The 19,108-nt window shown below is 32.4% G+C and overlaps 1 protein-coding gene and 1 long non-coding RNA gene across 5 annotated transcripts in view; both read left to right on the plus strand.

Moving 5' to 3' along the window:
* The window catches only part of tei (teiresias), a 281,205-nt gene that overhangs the window by 229,890 nt on the left and 32,207 nt on the right, over positions 1-19,108 (plus strand). The window lies entirely within an intron of this gene.
* Positions 13,311-14,534, plus strand: LOC138126530 (uncharacterized). The gene is made up of 2 exons (XR_011157867.1): positions 13,311-14,340; positions 14,402-14,534. It is a non-coding gene; the product is annotated as an uncharacterized lncRNA (long non-coding RNA).

Below are 19,108 nucleotides of genomic sequence, written 5' to 3' on the forward strand. Positions count from 1 at the left end.
GAAAAGCAAGAAAGGAGTTAAGACAAAAATAGTAAAAAGCAGCACTAGCAATGAAATTTGACTTCTAAAATTATTTGTCGGGTGGTTTTACTATTATTTAATTTTCTTTTGATCTGCCCTTCAAATGAACTCGTACAGGACTGCAGGACGAATGAAAAGGTATCTTCCATTAAATGTTCATACTTCTCTCCAATTCTTCGAATTGTTTCTATGGCTGAAATTGGTCGGTCTGGGAAATCTGAAGCAAATGTTGCTTGGAAGTTTCTTAAAGATGATCCTCCAGAATACCATTTAAAGAAAGAAATAAAATTTCATGCCTAGTACTTTTTAGTATTTTTGTGTTAACTCTTTTTATGCCTTTCTTTCAGTACCACAAGATGTTAGAATAAAACTAAGATTGAAATTAGACAGTAATTTTAATTCTCCCTAACTTTCATTTTAACTATTTTAACTATGTCTCGTAAACCAATTCTACAGCCGGTATAAATGAAAAATCGAATTAGATATGCGATAGTAAAAAAATTTTTTCGACTATCAACAATTTGTAGATAAACTAGTTTTAAAAAGGTACTGAAAATAATGAACAACGAATGACGTTTTAGACATGTATGAAGACAACAATCCACGAACAATAACGTTACAGAAAAAGAAGTTCCAAATTACTAGCCTGTAATTACTTAATAAAGTAAATAGCTATTTGTGCAATAAGTTAGGAAAAGTGATTTTTTTCCGTACGAGATGCGGAATTTTTAATCTAGACGAAGTCGAGATTAAAAACGCGACGAGTACGGAAAAAACACTTTTCCTACGAATTGCACACATGATTTTTTCTACTGGAGTTTGGAAAATATATAAAATTTGGATATTTTTAATATACTATTAATTATTTCTAAATTAAAAAGCGAAATCAAAATTGTTGTGCTTTCGTTACCATAAACAATTTATTAGTGAAAAATTGTGAAGGCGTTTAAGCTTTTGTCTCAATTAAATACCAGTTTTTACGTTACGTATCCCAGGAAACAACCAAAATTGAACTTTTAGTGTTGAAATATTATTTCCGCCCTTAGTAGGAAATTTTTCACTTTTCCTAACTCAAATTAGTATTACAATGTTGAAGTTTTCCAAACTCTAGTAGAAAAAAGAAATTTAAAAATATTCAGTTATAATACAACGAGTAATCAAAGATTGTCGAATATTTTTGTGGTGGTATCATGAATGGTCATTCGCTTTATGAACACCATGAGTGCGTAGCACGAATGGTGTTCGAAAGCGCAATGACCATGAATGATACCATCGGAAAAATATTCTACTATCTCTGACTATGAGTTGTATTCAACAAACTATTCAATGAACCAAATCAATCATTAAAATAAAAATGTTCAAAGCTAGTTCGCAAATCTGCGTTACACATGATTTCATTGTTCAGTTAACTTCGTAAGAAAGTAATAATTTCCTTGAATAAAAATAATAATCAAGGTTTGTTTAAAATATTCACCTCGACCACTAGTGGAATACTCTCTGGAATTTTCTGTTGCTAGGCTACGAAAGTAAATATTTCCTATTTTATTGGTTAATATTTGAAAAATAACAGGTGAATTGAATAGTCAAAATAATTAATTACAACTTTTGCAGTTTTACATAATTATTATACCGGGACATATTTTGTAGTCTACTTATACTTAGTCCCTATGTTCAGTTTTAAAAAACACAGATCAATGCATGTGTGTAATCCTAATCAGTAATCACCAGAGACCGGCGAAAAATGGTCAAACGCTAGCGAATAACTCCCACCACAATACCCTCAGTGTCGGCGCGCTCTATTAGTGGAGTACGAGTAAAATCGGACTGCAATTATGAATTAGTGATTCAAAGGTATAACTAAATGAGACATATCCTATCTTGTAGGACATTTTGGGGCATAAGGAATGGTCATCTACAACAGTTACAATGCTAACTAATAATTGGTGCGATTCTGTTTTAAAATTTACCAATATTGCTATATAACAATATTGCAGTTGCTATGATATGAAGCTGTTGATTGGTTGGATCTATGCAAAATCAATATTGTTCAATAACAATCTTGCTAAATTTTGAAACAAAATCGGACTAATTGAATGAAAAACTGAACTAACATCAGTATCATAATGAGTAGGATTATAGGTACCGGCTATCAGTTCTAAAAATTCGTGTACGTTTATTTCTGATGTCTTTAGCTTTAAAAATCTGAAATTTTAAGATAAAGGCCAGTAAACGCCTGTGGGAACGTAATTTAGTATAGATATCACGTCAATACCCTGCCCCCAGCTGCCCCCAATTACCCGCGCTTCAGAATTTTAAATGTGTGTGTGGTTATTATTATTTTTTTTTTGGACGTCTGTGTAAAAAAAGTGACAATGAATGTTTTCAAGATATGTGTCCACAGAGTCCACAATTACGAGCCCCTCCAGTGATATTGGTACACCCTATATTCAATTTTTTAAACTTGAAAGTCAAATATCTAAAAAAACTCATTTTTTGCATAGAGGTACAAAAAATGATGTTCTCTTTCATTAACATTATTATTATTATAACATTTAAAATCTTAAAGTGGAGATGTCTAGGAATGACTGCAGGCAGAGTAGTGACGTCTCTCTATGGGATGACTCACGTCTTAAAAATTTCAAATTTGTAAATGTAAGTAGAGATAAACACATCAGAATTCTTCGCCTTGACACCCGGTATGATAAATCAAAGTATACAGTACAATTAATAACGCATGTTTAAAAAAAAACATGTTTTTATTATCACCAATAATCTCAGCTTTTTTATTAAAAAAATTCTATTAAATACATTCATTTGGACTTCTCACGCCTGAATGACATCGTTTTCCTTTTACTTTAACGAATCGAACGGAGGTCATTCTTTTTGTAATGAATTTTATAAGCAAGGTTCACTGCCATTATACATTTTATCTTGTAAAATGCATTGCGATCATTTTTTTGTCACTTAACATTCAACAAAATCCATAATGGAAACAAGTATAGTCTGTTTTTTTATCAAAGAACCACGACCTGTTGATTTAGGGAATTTAATGATATCTATTGGCTATACCCGCCAACGCGTCATTTTTAATGTCCTTGAAATTACGCAAACTCGCGTTTAAAATTTGAACGTGTAATTAAAAATGACTCGCAAAATGAGATATTTATTAAACTCTCAAGTCAGTTGCTATTAACTTCATTAACAATCTAAGCTACTAAGCTACATAACCTCAATCTTATGTGATGACTGATGAGAGTTTTCACCCTAGGTCAAAAGTGCCAGCTCTATTTTGGGTGCAAATTGCGGTGTTAGTGGTTCTTTAATAAAAAAAAAACAGACTATGTATATCTACTCTTTGTGAAAACAAGAACATACACTTTTCATTCTATGTTAGAAAAGTACAGATACCTACTTCTTTGATAGTAGAAATGAAATTTGCAAAACTACTCATCGTTATCTACTTAGGTGTAGGTTACCATTGTTAAAAACTAACAATATTACGACATTAATCAAATACATACCGGGTGTAGAATTGGTTTACGAGACATAGGATTTTACATGTAAAAATAAGGAGATCCAATTATTGGCTCCCCTAATAATTTTATGGCAAAATGGTTAAAATGAAAGTTAGAGAGAATTAAAAGTACTGTCTAATTCCGCTCTTTGTTTTTTTCTAACATCTTGTGGTACTGAAAGAAAAGCAAGAAAGGAGTTAAAACAAAAATACTAAAAAGCAGTACTAGCAATGAAATTTGACTTCTAAAATTATTTGTCACTATTATTTAATTTTCTTTTGATCTGCCCTTCAAATGAACTCGTACAGGACTACAGGACGAATGAAAAGGTATCTTCCATTAAATGTTCAAACTTCTCTCCAATTCTTCGAATTGTTTCTATGGCTGAAATTGGTCGGTCTGGGAAATCTGAAGCAAATATTGCTTGGAAGTTTCTTAAAGAAGATCCTCCATAATACCATTTAAAGAAAGAAATAAAATTTCATGCCTAGTAGTACTTTTTAGTATTTTTGTGTTAACTCTTTTCTTGCCTTTCTTTCAGTACCACAAGATGTTAGAATAAAACTAAGATTGAAATTAGACAGTAATTTTAATTCTCTCTAACTTTCATTTTAACTATTTTGCCATAAAATTGTTAGGGGAGCCAATAATTGAAACTCTTTATTTTTACATGTAAAATCCTATGTCTCGTAAACCAATTCTACACCCGGTATAATGATTAAAGAAACTCGAAAAAAGTTGCTAAAATCCTTATTTGCCAATTGAAAAACACATGTGATGTAACATGTGGTTAGTAATACATCTTTACCGAACGCTTATCAGTTATGCTTAAAATATGACTCAATAGCTACGAGTATTAAGAGGCGCAATTTTTACCTGTTTAAATTAAGTTCATCTTGTGTAATCTTTTTTCAGCCCTTCATTTCGTTACTTGTATAATATTGTAATGAAAACTATATGGACCATAGTAGAAATGATTCTGTTGACTACTTTGCAATTAGTATTTTCAAGTCATTCTTTCTGTAATAAATTTTATGAAGAAGGTTCCCTTTCATTGTGCACTGTACCTTGTGAAATGCATTGCGCTAATTTGAATGTAATTTAGGATGCAATAAAATCCTTAATGGAAACAACTAGTCGCTGGATCGCCAGGTGACGCGATATTAAGGGGAGATGAATTTTAGGTTAATTTTACTTACACACAGTTTTTATATAGTAGTAGGTAATAAATAAATCCACCCTGCATGCCATGTTACCGGGTGTCTGACAGGTCAGAAAATAATAATAAATACCTACGTAGTGTAATGTACCTAATACCGTGAGATCATATAAATTTATAATTAGAGCAGGCTATGACTTTAAAATTATATTGGCAACACCACTTACACTTCGATTTGAATTGTCAAGTGACGCTTCAAAATTCAATAGAAATTATGAAACGGCGAGTTAACAGTTGTATCCAAGCCGGATGTGTTAACTCGCAGTTGGATATTTTTTGTTGAATTTTGAAGCGTCACTTTGACAAACCAAAACAAGATGTCAGTCGTAGCCTGCTCTAATTATAAATTTAAGGATACTGTACTGTGCCAAATTTAAAAAAAATTGGTCGAGGATTTTTAAAGTTATTACCTTTTAAAATTTCGGGATATTTTACACGCGTTCTTATGAGAAATGGAGCAATGGTCGCATAAAAATTGATAAAAAACATATTTCAAAAAGGCCAATTTTTCTTAAATTTTTCACACATAAAGTATCGATATCGTAGAATTTTCTAATGAATTTACAAAAAAAGTTGGTCGAGGATTTTCCTTGTAATCGCTAATTACATGTGGAAAAACACGGTTTTTGAGGTTATGTATCTGTTTTAATTTCAATAAAAGAGAACAAAATGCATATAATGGACGTCGGTATGCAACATTACACTCATATCGCACGTTTTACTGCAGTTACGTTAAGAACTTTAACAGAAATCAATGAAAATTGAAATTCAGTGCGCTTTTGTTTACTTTCACGTACAGTCTTAATCAAAAGATTGTAAAATCACATGTAAGTAATTATCTAAATATCAAGAAAATAAACACAAAATTTACTTGCAACTCATTACAATTCGTTTCCAAAAATTAAAAACTATTTTTTCAAATATTGATTTCTCGTAATTAACGTTTCATAGCATTATAAGAATTCCGCAACTTTTTACTGAGTTCATCCTTAAATGATCTCACGGTATAATACGCAATATTCGAGAATCTATGACGATCACGTTCTAAGTTGTTGCTTAATAATTGTTTGGTCCTGCTAAAACCATCTACTCTTTGGAATTTAGCGTGCCAGGTAATCTAGGGTCTTTTTAGATTTAGAAGAGGATGTATCAAGTGGAGTTGTCATTGCTTCACATAATTATCAATTTGCTCGTTATTACTGGGTAGCAATACTGAATAAATGTAATATTATGATATGATATGATTGCAAGTGGTGTATCTGTCGCGAATAACTATAACTCGATAATAACACTTGTTCAATTGAAAAGTTCATCAAATTGGCTTTGATCTTTGTCGCTATCTTTGTCTAACCAACTTAATTTACAATGTTGTTGTCTTTTAAAAAATAAAGTCAAAACCAACTTGATGAACATTTCAATTGAACACTTGTTAGTTATTTGTAAGTATATTAAGGCCAAAAAGTGCATCTTTTTCGTCTGAGTCTAGATTTTCTAACCGAGGCTTGAAAACAGGCGAGGACAAAAAGCACTTTTTGGTAGAGGCGCACATTAAATTTTTTAGGCGACCGCACAAACTATACAAAGCAAAAGACATCATTGGAAAAATAACAAATTTATTTTGTACAGCTGATTGCAAAAAAACGGGAAATGTCAAAAAATGACACCTTTTTTTCATTTTTGTCATAGTTTGAAAAGGGCGTTTAGAAATAGGCAAGAATTATTTGACGATGTCAGTTTATAAATAAATAATTCAAATACATTTTTAAAAATTATTTGATAGGTACTGTCAAATGGACAATTAATTGACAAATATTTAAAACCAAATTTAATAACCGTTCACGTTGTAAAGAACTATGGTGATGCATTTAGCATTAATTTTTATATGAGATGTCATAGCAACAGGTACCACAGTGGTTCTTTACAACGTGAACAGGTATTACATTAGGAAAAATTTCGTTTCCGTTTTTTGTTTTTTTAATTCAGCTGTATCTACTTTTTTCAAATGGATACATTTATTAATACATATTAACAATTTTTTCATAGTATTTTTTAACAGCTTGCCAACAAAACGAGAAATTTACTGTTTGCAATACGACTACGTCCTTATTTACGCAATTTATGGTGACGATGACGGGACAATTACTGCGATTATCATCTGCGACGTCCGGTCGCGGCGTATTAGACATTTATTCATCACTTTCGCTGTTGCTATCTATTATGTATATTATATGAACGTACAATTGCGGCCACAGAACAGTTTACATCTACATTTATACAATCACATATCAGGGGTTCTTTTTCAATTTTTACGCAGTGTAAATGGACTTTTTTGTGTCAATATGACGTTTATTAACAATGGCGTATCAGCGTGTAATTAATTAAAACTGCTTTGTAAATTAAACAATTATTTTATTATACTATACAAGGGTAACTTTTTGCTACGCAAATTAATATTTGGTGTAGGCCATACGCCAATGGTTTTTTACAAAATTGCAATAGAAAAATAATAATGTAAACTGTTCCGTGGCAGCAACTGTAACTCAGAAATAAACGATACACTTTTTTCAGGCAAATAAAATACTTGTCGATTTCATTGTTAACTTACTAAAAAAAACAACGGATGGCGCAACGGTCAGCGTCCGAAAAAGTGCGACCGAAAAAAGAGCGTCCGAAAAAGAGTTACATTTCGTCCGCTTGGGAGTACGTAAAACTACCTTTTTCATTAAGGATGCCTAAAGACATTCTTTTTATCTTCAAAACTGCAGATAACCAGTTGTTTACAGTACCAACATGAAATATACACCTCTACGCTTACTTCCCGCTTGACTGCACAAAGCTGGTTGTGGTAAGAAAGTTAATAATATCTAATAACGAAAACATAGTCTATTACGTTTACAAGAAGCAATTAAATTAACCGATTCAGTGAATTTTCTCATCTATCTATGTTCATCATGAATCACTTCATTCCCAAAAACACATAATTTAGTGTGTCGGTGAGTTTTTCGAAGCAACATCAAAGTCCACTCTAGTTTTAATGAAGGATATAAATGGTAACCTGAAAAGGTTGATAAACAATTCAACTAAAACGAGGATAAATTGACTAGAAGTAATTACTTAGAGATTAGCTTCATTTCATCCGGCACCATATTAGTAACGTTACTTCTTACAATCTAAAGATCTCATTCAAGGAACAATTTATTTTAAAAGCCAATTACGGGCGGTTTGCTGATTTAATTTTTTACATCGTCAGTTATGAGAAGTTGAACTTAAGGAACGTGGACCGATAACGAACAAGACATCGTAAAACGGAAGAATAAGGGGATTTCACGGACAATAACTCCTTGCCAATGTTCCGCTCTTGAAGTTAGTGCAAGGAAGTTTCGACGATCCACCATGAAATGATTCACGTTAACCAAAAAAAAAAAACTTCAGCGACTCTATTTGCACCATGATACTTGATTAGAGCTCGTTAGGGCGGGCTGTTCTCGCAATTCCTGCCATTTTACACGTCTCTATATACTCTTGAACATTACTAGACGCCATTAAGGTAGACGCTTGACTCAAATACAAATGTGCCAAGTCATTCTCAAGCTAAACAGGCTTCAAGACAATTAGTCGAAATGCGTATCTCATACAAGTTTACTTAAGACACAGGAATCATGATTTTTCCCCGGGCGCGATAACAAAAGGTTCGGCCGCATCGTGTCCTCTGAATCGTTTTTAGATAATAAAAACTCGTTGGGGTAATATAAAGTGTCAGATAAAACTTTTATGGATCTTAGAACCGAGATAAATGTTAAAGTTCCAAAAGAAAATTCCAAGTTTTATTAAAATTACTATTTAAGATTAAAGGAATCTCCGTGTACTCTCTTTTATTCTTTATTATTTTAGATAGAAGCAAATTGGGTACACCGTGTGAATTTTGATTCAAAGTGATGTACGTTTCAAACTAAATTGGTATTTGTTTTGAAACGAGAATGAATCTCTTTCTTATCTCAATAGTCAACACACGTTCAATGTGCCAGAAATTCTAAAGATCGCTTTTGATATGTAAATGAATTGTAATTGTAGCCTCGTTCCCCTTGTAATGCCTGTCACCCTCCGAGTTGCAATCCCTTTCCAGAAAAATAACTATTCGATTCGCAAACATGAGGAATATTCAGAATCCAATTAATTTTCTTTGCGTTCATAATCCATTTTTAACAGCCCCATCGGCGATAGACTCTGGAAAACCATAGCTTAACTGATATGCTCTGGGGCTTACAATAATAACATTCCTGTCATGTTTGGAGAAACGTGATAAAGTAACTTACAATAATTCATTTTTCTTATAGGCCACGACACCCTGAGGGAAATCATGAAAAAATTACACCCTGTAATCTATAATGAAAAGTTTATCATCCTATCTGATGCTGTAGTTGTAAGATAAAGTACTGTAAGTGGCAGGAGACCAAGCGAAACGTCTACCTTGAAAGTCACGTGCGAAAGGGGCAACTTCATAAAAAAGGAACTTACAAAATGAGGTTCCTACAACAGTATACTCCTTATATCATGATACAACTTTTATGTTTATAAAGAAATATTCAGTTATAATACCACGAGTAGTCAAAGATTGTCGAATATTTTTGTGGTGGTATCACGAATGGTCATTCGCTTTATGAACACCATGAGTGCGTAGCACGAATGGTGTTCAAAAGCGTAATGACCATAAGTGATACCATCGGAAAAATATTCTACTATCTTTGACTACGAGTTGTATTCGACAGACTATTCAATGAACCAAATCAATGATTAAAATAAAAATTTTCAAAGCTAGTTCGCAAATCTGCGTTACACATGACTTCATTGTTCAGTTAACTTCGTCAGAAAGTAATAATTTCTTTGAATAAAAATAATAATCAAGGTTTGTTTAAAATATTCACCTCGACCACTAGTGGAATAGTCAGTTATATTTTCACGAGTGGAATATTCGCTGGAATTTTCTGTTGCTAGGCTACGAAAGTACATATCTGCTCTTTTATTGGTTAATATTTGAAAAATAACAGGTGAATTGAATAGTCAGTATAAAATATAAGACAGGTAATCAAGCTAACATTTTGTCTGATATCAGAAAAAAATCCCCCACAAATATGAACACGAATATTTACGAAGACCGACCAGAAGAAAACACATTCACATTCAAGTCGAAAACATACGCTCTAATTCTGAATTTTATTTAATGGAAAAAATAATCTAAATTTGACTTCGTTCATATAGGCACACCTAAATTTTATATAATTATCAAGTACCATGACCATATTTAGCATTATTTCTAAAGAAAACACATCAAAATAAGACACTGCAAATGTTATGTGTTCTAAACTGATTACATGTTCCGGTTTAGCAGAAATTGACTGAAAAAACTTCAACACTTCAAGGTAAAACTTTGTAGTTATTTATTTGTTATTTCTCGCATTTTTCCTCAAAATAAATGAGATTTCTTATTTCGTTTTTTTCTAGTTGCCTTTGTAATTGAACGTGGCGAATATATTTTTTTTTTTTGTTACATAACACCGAAAAAACAAGGCGCCAAAAGAAGGGATACTGCTAACAACTGCTAATGAAAGTGCATCTCGCAAATCTAGTTAAGAACGATGTAAACAAGGTTTTCAGATGTCAGCCGAAAACTGAATAATCTGACCTTTACTTTAAATGAGTTGGTACCTAAAAAAATTACTTTAAATGTGCTAATTACAATGTAAAGTTTTAGAATAAAGCGGCAGGTGTTTTATTAATGAAATAATTATTATAATAACTTAACTCGGGAGTAAGGTCACGTTAAAAATAAAAGTACTGTAGAAGCAGAAAAATATTGAAAACCTTCAGTCCATTCAGATACCAAAAATAAATCGAGTCATTGAACAGCCGAACGAAGCTTTGATCGGAATTTATAGGTATTTCTATTATCTTCTAAAAATGTTTCAAAAACAGCTTTACTTCCAAAACATTGCCCATTGGAAATAAGCACAAAACACATTTTTAACCCTTACTCCACAAGCAGTATAGTCTAATAACACTATCATTTACTAGAACCAGTATAGTTTCTCCCTCAACAATTTCCTGGCAAAATTCCATAACATCCCCATCGGCCTGAATTTGAAGGACACTCAATCCCACAAAAACAAAGTTTATTTAGACAAGCCCCGACATTACGTTCAGCTTCTTGCATCAAGTAATAATTGGTATTTGAAGGTCTTGTTAACGTGCTTAGTATACCTTTGGGAAAATCCCCTAAATTTTACTATTTCCCATGAGCTTTCCCTCCAAAATAGGTAACACGATTACACAATAACATTGTTAGGAAACTAAATACCATGTAAAATGTGTGACATTTAGACGGATACGTTCACCGTTATCCAAGAAGATTTCCTGTGTTAACATTCCGTGCCCAAAATAATGAAAATAACGACTGTTTGAGAAAAACAAATCGTTAGAAGTAAACAAGGGACAAAGAGGGCATTACAAACATTAATGCAAATTTGATACTTTATTTTTATGAGCTCAACCCTAAAGTAAACGGTTCCATGAGATTTAAATTAATTTTATGGCTTAATAAAATATGGTTTTACGATAGAAACCTACACTGAACAGATAGATACACGGAGCGACCAATCGGAAGTTTTTATATTTTTGATATTTTTTAAGCGACCTTTAAAACTGAATTATCTCAGCTCAGTGAACTATCCAAAAATATGGAAACACAATTTTAAGAAGATTTCAAGAAGGTAAATGTAAAATGATTACTTTTTCCTGCATATTGTGTATAAAAAATTGCGGTCCAATATATAGAATGTTTTTATGAAAGCTGGAAAATATTGACGATTATAACTGAACTCATTTTTAATGGGGCGTTGAGGAAGATTTACGCACGAAATGAAATTTTCCGGATCGACTACTTCAAACAACAATTTGTACGTAATAAACCGGATTGTTCGGCGTCAAGTAGTGAAGTAAAATGGTGCGTGCGCTAAATAAGTTTCGTAAAGTTAGTGGTGCATGGTCAGTGAGAAGGTCGCCCTAAGATATTTCATGTCCCAGATCTCGTTGGCACTGCCGTCTCGAGGGAGATGAAATTCCCCTTAAATTCGAAGGAACGAATCCCATCGAATCGGTAAGGGTGACATCGTACAGAATCGGAACGTTAGGCAGACACCGCCTTACACCTAATAAAAATTAATCTAATCCTTCCTTTGATGAAAATTGGCTGAGACGTCGTCGACGCGGCATAATTGAAAAACTGAATTTCACACCCTGTAATTTTTAAAATATCAGCAAATTCTGTCGAGGAAATGAGATACTTGATAACACTTTTATTTGGGTATTTGTAGTGCAATACGAAAGAAGCTGATGTGGCGGTTCTCTTACTACCATAATAAAACTTTTATTTGTTTCTAGGCTCTAAAAAATATATGAATTTATTGTTGGGGCCTTGGACCAGCACGAGTTTAAACACGCTGAAATAATCTGACACTGCTCCGACATTGTGGCAAATAGGCAGATAAGCCTTAAGGTGCAAATTACATTTTTAAGGTGCAAATACACACAGAGGACCGTAAATCATAATTTAATTTTTATGATATACTTGTCTCTGTCAAGTCTGACACGAATGAAGTCGAATTAAACAGACAAACGTATCTGCAGAAGAGCCGTAAACTTTACGGGAACTGTAGCGTGAAGTTTTATTTTATGTTTATAGCCGCAGTTTTTCCCTCATGGTAGACATAACAACATTTTTTTAACATTTGCATTTCCTAATTTAGGTCATGCGTACGCACAGGTAAAGCATAAAAATTTACGTGTAAGATACATGGAATGATAAATTTTCGTGATGAATACCTAATATTGCAACGCTACCGGAAAATAAATGAACAAAAAGAATTCAAAAATGTCTGCAATGATATTTTTATTTACTGGATGGAACTATCTTTTACAATTCCTAATTTCAAAAATAATTAGTTGGCTGTCTGGACTCGAATGAAGTATTTTGATCACTCAAATAAGGAGAAGCTATCAAACACCTTCGACAGTAGCGAATTGCTTATGGACCAAATGGAAGTATAAATGCAGCTTTAGTTTTATTTACGAAACGATGGCCTTATCATGTTGCAATCTGTTACAAATCTCTTTATGAAATCACGCTGATTTTTCTAAAAACTGTTAAATTGAAACAAAAAAGAGATGCTCAAATTTTAGATAGACGATATTTTTATTTCATAAATTTAGATAGTGACGGTTAGTATGGAATGAAAATCAATGAACAAATGTTTTTTCTGAATGATTTATTGTCTATATCGGTCGCATGTTTGATTTTATCTAACAACTAACATGTTGTGCATTTCATTTAAAAGACAATTTTTAATATTAAAAATTGCTTATGTATCTATTTTATTTAATGTGCAAAAAACAGCCACACAATTTACTATAAAATTAAAATTTTTGTTTTGAGTGTATATCGTTACAGAAATATTAACGCCACTGTCAAATTTGATATGGGACTTCTTACATAGATGAGTACAGAGTGATCAACAAGAATCCAAATCAGAGCAAGCGTTGCAAATTATCGGTCACGTCGTAGCAAAATCATATGCACATAAGCGGTCAAAACATGGGCGTAGACAATTTATGGTCTCAAACGCTACTTAATAAAAAATGATACCTTATGAATTTTAGACGTTGGAATTATAATTGTGCATTTTATTATTATTATAACATAAGGAAAACAATTTATAAGATTAACAAGAGCAACATTTTACATTTGTAAGATGTAAGAGTAAGTAAATTATCATCTTTATTGCCAAACGCGACGCTACTGGTACGGGGATGCTTCGTTGAAATGTCACATTTCAAAATTCAAGGTTGTTGTTGTTGACAATTTAAGTGATTTAACCTAGAAAACAAATCTTCGATTTCGGCAAAGTTTACAGACGTTTATTTAAGTTGTAAGCAATAATTATCCCAGAATAAGTTGTAAAATGGGTTTTACCATTAAAGAGAAGGCATTTTTATTAGATTATTTTCGAAAGAGGGTGAAACAAGAAAATGAAGACTGGCCTTACTTTGTACCCCCTTACACCGAAGAATTTCAAGCCAGATATCCAAACCTGATGGTATTGGTTATCAACAAGTTTATCAATGTCTTAAAATTATAGTGCCTAATTTTAGCAAATCATAACCCATCATTAAGAAGAAGTCAGGTCAGTCCTTAGTTCAAATTTTAGAAATGGTGCAAAATGTTCAACAAATTATCAAGGAACATCCCTCAACTTCCATAAGGCGTTTAAGACAACAAGTTAAATTGTGTTATGGCACTTATCAGAAAATTTTTAAGAAGGATATTAATTTGTTTCCCTTTGTGTGTTGCAAGAAATAAAACCCACACATTACCCTAAACAAATTAACAGCTTCATAAGGGTTTTTGAAATTATGAGAGGCGAGTTTGATTCTGTCTGGACCACAATGGAGAACATTTTGAGCAGTTTTTGTGTAAACTTATTTTTTGACCTTGGAGTAATTTAAATGTTTTAAACACTGCTAGAAAAGATACGAGTAAGTTCTCAATTACCCAAAAATTAGAGAATAATAAATAACTTTTACACTTTTCTTACAGAAAACAGCAAAACAAAGAATTGTGAAAAATAATTATTTTTAAAATTTTGTAACTCAAGATTGTGCCTTATGAAGGAATTTTGTGTAACTGTGTGTTTTTTCCTTAATCAATAATAAATAATAATTAATTATAACTTGCTTTTAAATGTATTATTCATGAATTACAAAAAATTTATAAAGGCATTTAATAATAGATTTTTGAGAGGTAGGCAACCAACAAAACGAGTGCACAGCAAGTAAATAAAAGCGGCTGATCCTCGTTAGAAATACGTTTCGATAAAACAAAAGATGAGGTAGCACTCTTGATTTGGTTTCTTGTTGATCACTCTGTATAATGTACAAAGTGACTATAAAAGAACGTTTATCAAAAGTCCTGTGGACTTTTATTGTGTCGAACTACATATGTCGAACCGTTGAAGCTGTCAAATTAGATGTCAACAATCAAATGTCAAATTATTAAATCTTAGCCTCAGTTGTGAGTTCGGCGTCTTACCATTAATTGTTTTGTTTGTGATTTTCTTCAGTTTTTATAATTATATTCTAATTAATTACGTTTCATCTTACAATAGTTTTTATTAAAAACCTGTCATTAATGGCCTTACATAACCTCTGTTTTTCTGTTTGGTACCACAATATTCTACAGAACGGCAAAAATCAAATACATATGTACAATTGCGGCCACGGAATTTTGGCCGTCACTTTCATGTCAATTAAAAAAAATGGATGTACATAGTCCATGCTTTATTGTCATTATGATTGACATCCAAAAATTTATCAATGTCATACTTCATTCATAGTTGCGAACATGCTACCAATACCCTATTTCAATAAAGTGCGGATAGTATCCCTGTTCCAAAATTGCACGAAATGAGGAAGCGCGTTTTCTTGCAAGTCAGTCAGCATCAAAATGACAAGTCTTGCAATAGTAGAAAGTGAGATTACGAATAAGTAAGGGCCGCTTTACATCTCATGTCAATGGACTGACAAGTGACGGCCAAAATTTCGTAGCCGTAGTTGTACATTTGAATTCTACAAGACCCTTGATATACGTTCTTTTATAGACACTTTGTACTATTTTTTCTGCTTTCCGTTATTTATTTAACAAAAATATGAAAATATTTTTTTAAATCAATCCTTAATATCTGGGAGTTTTATTTACAATACGAGATAGTATAACATGAACATGACTATCAATATTCACAAATAACGGCAATACTAGTGCAGCTTCAAAAGACGGTTAAATTTTGGGTTTTCTTTACCATTTTAATAATAATTAATAATAATAAATTTCATTCGTTTGAGAAACTTTTATTATCTGAGGTATTTTCATTCGCGATTTAAACTGGCCCACTCATGCCATAAAGAGCCCAATCTACACACGAACTCGTTAAATGAACTACTATTATATCACAGTTTAAATAAGTTCATTTTATACTTATAAAAACACATAGTATTATACAATGAGCGGCAAAAGTATGGAATAAATTCCTTAAAGTTAAACAATTTTTTTTTCAAAAAAATCTTTGGACAGGTCAATTTTAGTTTATAAAAATACATGTTTTAGTACCAAAGAAAATTCCAAGCAGTCATTTGTTATCGAGTTATGACGTCATCGATAGTTTTTTTAAATGGAAACCCCCTATTTTTTTTCTGACAGTATAAAAATTTTGTTATCTTACATAAGGAAATTTTTGAGAAAAAAAAAATAAAGTTGGAAAAATAAATTTTATAACGAACAAAAACAAGTCAAAAAATCAAGTAGGTAAATCAAACAGTCAAATGTTACTGTCAATTTCATTAGTATATGTTTTTTGTTTTACAAAACGTTTTCGAAAATGACTCATTTAACAGAAACACAACGTATTGAAATTTTAATTTTGATTGGGTGCATGCGGGGATAAAACTACATAAAACTAAAACGGCGAATTTCTTCATAAACTTGCTTTTTGTCAACAAGTTGGGGGATGGCAATTCGAACATTTAATTCCATAATTTTAAGTATGTACTATTGCGGCCATCCAAAAGTGAACGTTCTTTTTTTATAGTTTGATTTTTACTTTAAATCATAGGCGTCCTAAAATGTCAAAGTTTGACAATAGCGATAAAAAAATTATTGAAACTATTTTTTTTAAATGCCACACCTCACTCTGACGCAGACAGCTAGGGCTATTGCAAAGTTAGAAGAAAATTGGTCGTTGGCTGCTGTGGCGAGAGAATTACATTGCAGTAAGACTTAAGTGGATAAAATGCGACTAAAACACGAATGCAATATAACGTTTTATCCACAATTACAGCGATTTAAAATCAGAATCGCCAAAATTTCATCTCATGTCATCAAAAAATGATTTGACATTACACTCTGACAGCGGATGTCACCTCAAAAATCATTGAAATTAACTAAAAAACATGGGAGGTGTTGAATAGTCGCTATTTATTTTTGATTGTTTATCGATTCCATTTGTACAAAACGCTGTGCAAGTTGGTGAAAATGGAAGAAAGTGATCCTGTTCCTGAGACAATTCTTGAGGAAGCTGAAGAAGCGACTCGCCAGTTATTAATTTAAGATTGTATTTTTTCATTATTCCACTAGTGGAATAAAGTGATTTCATTATTCCACTAGTGGATAAAGTGTTACTTTATACGGTTCATAAGTGTGGATAAAACTTCAATTATAAGGTAATTGTGGATAAAAATTATTTATTACAACTTTTTGTTATTAAAATATGTAGTAACGTCTGCTGCACGAACGCCAATGAATACAGCCTGATTTAATCTAACGAAAAATACGGAAATTTTCGCAAGCTATCGTTCACTTTTGGATGGCCGCGATTGTACTTACTAACACAGTTTTTGACTTGTTTTTGTTCGTTATAAAATTTATTTTTTCCAACTTTATTACTTTTTTTCTCAAAAATTTCCTTATGTAAGGTAACAAAATTTTTATACTGGCGTTTAGACAATTAAAAGGGCTATCAGAATCAAGAAAAAAAATAGGGGGTTTCCACTTAAAAAAAACTATTGATGACGTCATAACTCGAAAACAAATGACTGCTTGGAATTTTATTTTGTATTATAATATGTATTTTTATAAACTAAAATTGATCTGTCCAAAGATTTTTTTGAAAAAAATTTTGTTTAATTTTTAATGAATTTATTCCATACTTTTGCCGCTCACTGTATAATCGAATTGAGTTTTTGGCGACTAAAAGTGGATGAATTGCAACACACCTAAATTTTGTTACAAATGATATCTTTCGCCGGGTTCGAAGACTGTTACTTCCGCAATTTCTTAAATTAACCGCACAAGATAGCAATACCAATAAAATCCCTTGGTTCCGCACAAAAGTCTTATCAAAGCCACCTAACTTTTGTTCTGGTATATGTAATCTGCTACAACAAAAATGGGAATAATTCTGCTCCGTTTGAAAATTTATATGCACACTTTGTAGTCTTTAGCCCTTAACTGAAATGTTTATAACAAGCTGCGCCGCACTGCGTTAATCTGTAATTAAAAGTTTAATTCTGGTGCAACTGCCAATCGTTAAACGAGAATATAAACTGATACACAAGTAATGAAGCAGCCCCTTATTAATTTCCTGGGGAAGCGATCAGAAACGGTTAGATTCCATGCATTGATGAGGATAGGACGCTGTCGAACAAAGAAATAACGTTTTTCCGCTCTCATCATCGTGAAATATATTGGCATCAGATAGGTCAGATATATATTTTCATGTCAACAATTTCTGGCATTTTATCAGTACAAAAGGCGCAGCTATGTGCCGGTAAAGATGTCGTAAATCAAGTTAAAAAAGGAGCTTTAAAACAGGCGGCAAGGAACGAGTAGAACCGTTAACAGCTACCAAAGATAAATCTATCTATATTTTACAAATCGATATAAATAACTGCACTTTAATGTCTGAACATCTGCCGGAGATATCCGAAGTAATCCGATAAAGCAGCTCGGATTGGGGTTGATCTTCCCCCGGGGAGAACTAGTTACGGCGCCCTTTGATCCAAAACCTGCTCTTTACTAGTTCGTGATGGGAAAAGTTGAAATTCATAGATGTATGTTTGATTAGAGGAATTGAATGGATCTTTACATGTTACTAGCTTCGTCACCGCGATTTTGCCATGTTAAATCTGCAGGGTAGGTAGAAGATAGCCTTTAATGACCGTATAAATAAACCTAAAGTGGTTTTAGTTTCAGGGAGAAGGATTTTGTAAGTGTAATGTAATTTTCCGCAGAAGAGGTTTTCCTTGTGTCTTCCCAATGTGTACAAATAAACATTTCTCTAGAAGGTGGATAATCAAGCACCCACAAAAACTACACCGCCTTAATCGATACATCCAACAAAACCAGATTTATACCAAACAAAAATTGACTTAGATAAAAACCCTAATTTACCACACTTAATCATCTGTGAATATTCTCAACACAGCATCGCGTACCGAAATAAAAACGCTCGAATTGCCAAATGTATTTTCGAACAAAACATTACTCAATTACTTTCTTGTTCATTTGTGTGGAAAATCACGTTTTTCGGACGATTGCTCCAATAAAAACAAAAAAGAAAATAAGCCTCCACAGAAACAATTCTCCTTAAATGCAAATCTATACTATTTTCATTAAGTAATCGAAACTGGATTAGTTCAAAATCGTATAACTCTTCCTCCTGACAACCAAACAGAGTGCTCGTAGGAATAAATG

Source organism: Tenebrio molitor, chromosome 1 (assembly GCF_963966145.1).
Source record: "Tenebrio molitor chromosome 1, icTenMoli1.1, whole genome shotgun sequence".
Lineage (NCBI taxonomy): Eukaryota > Metazoa > Arthropoda > Insecta > Coleoptera > Tenebrionidae > Tenebrio > Tenebrio molitor.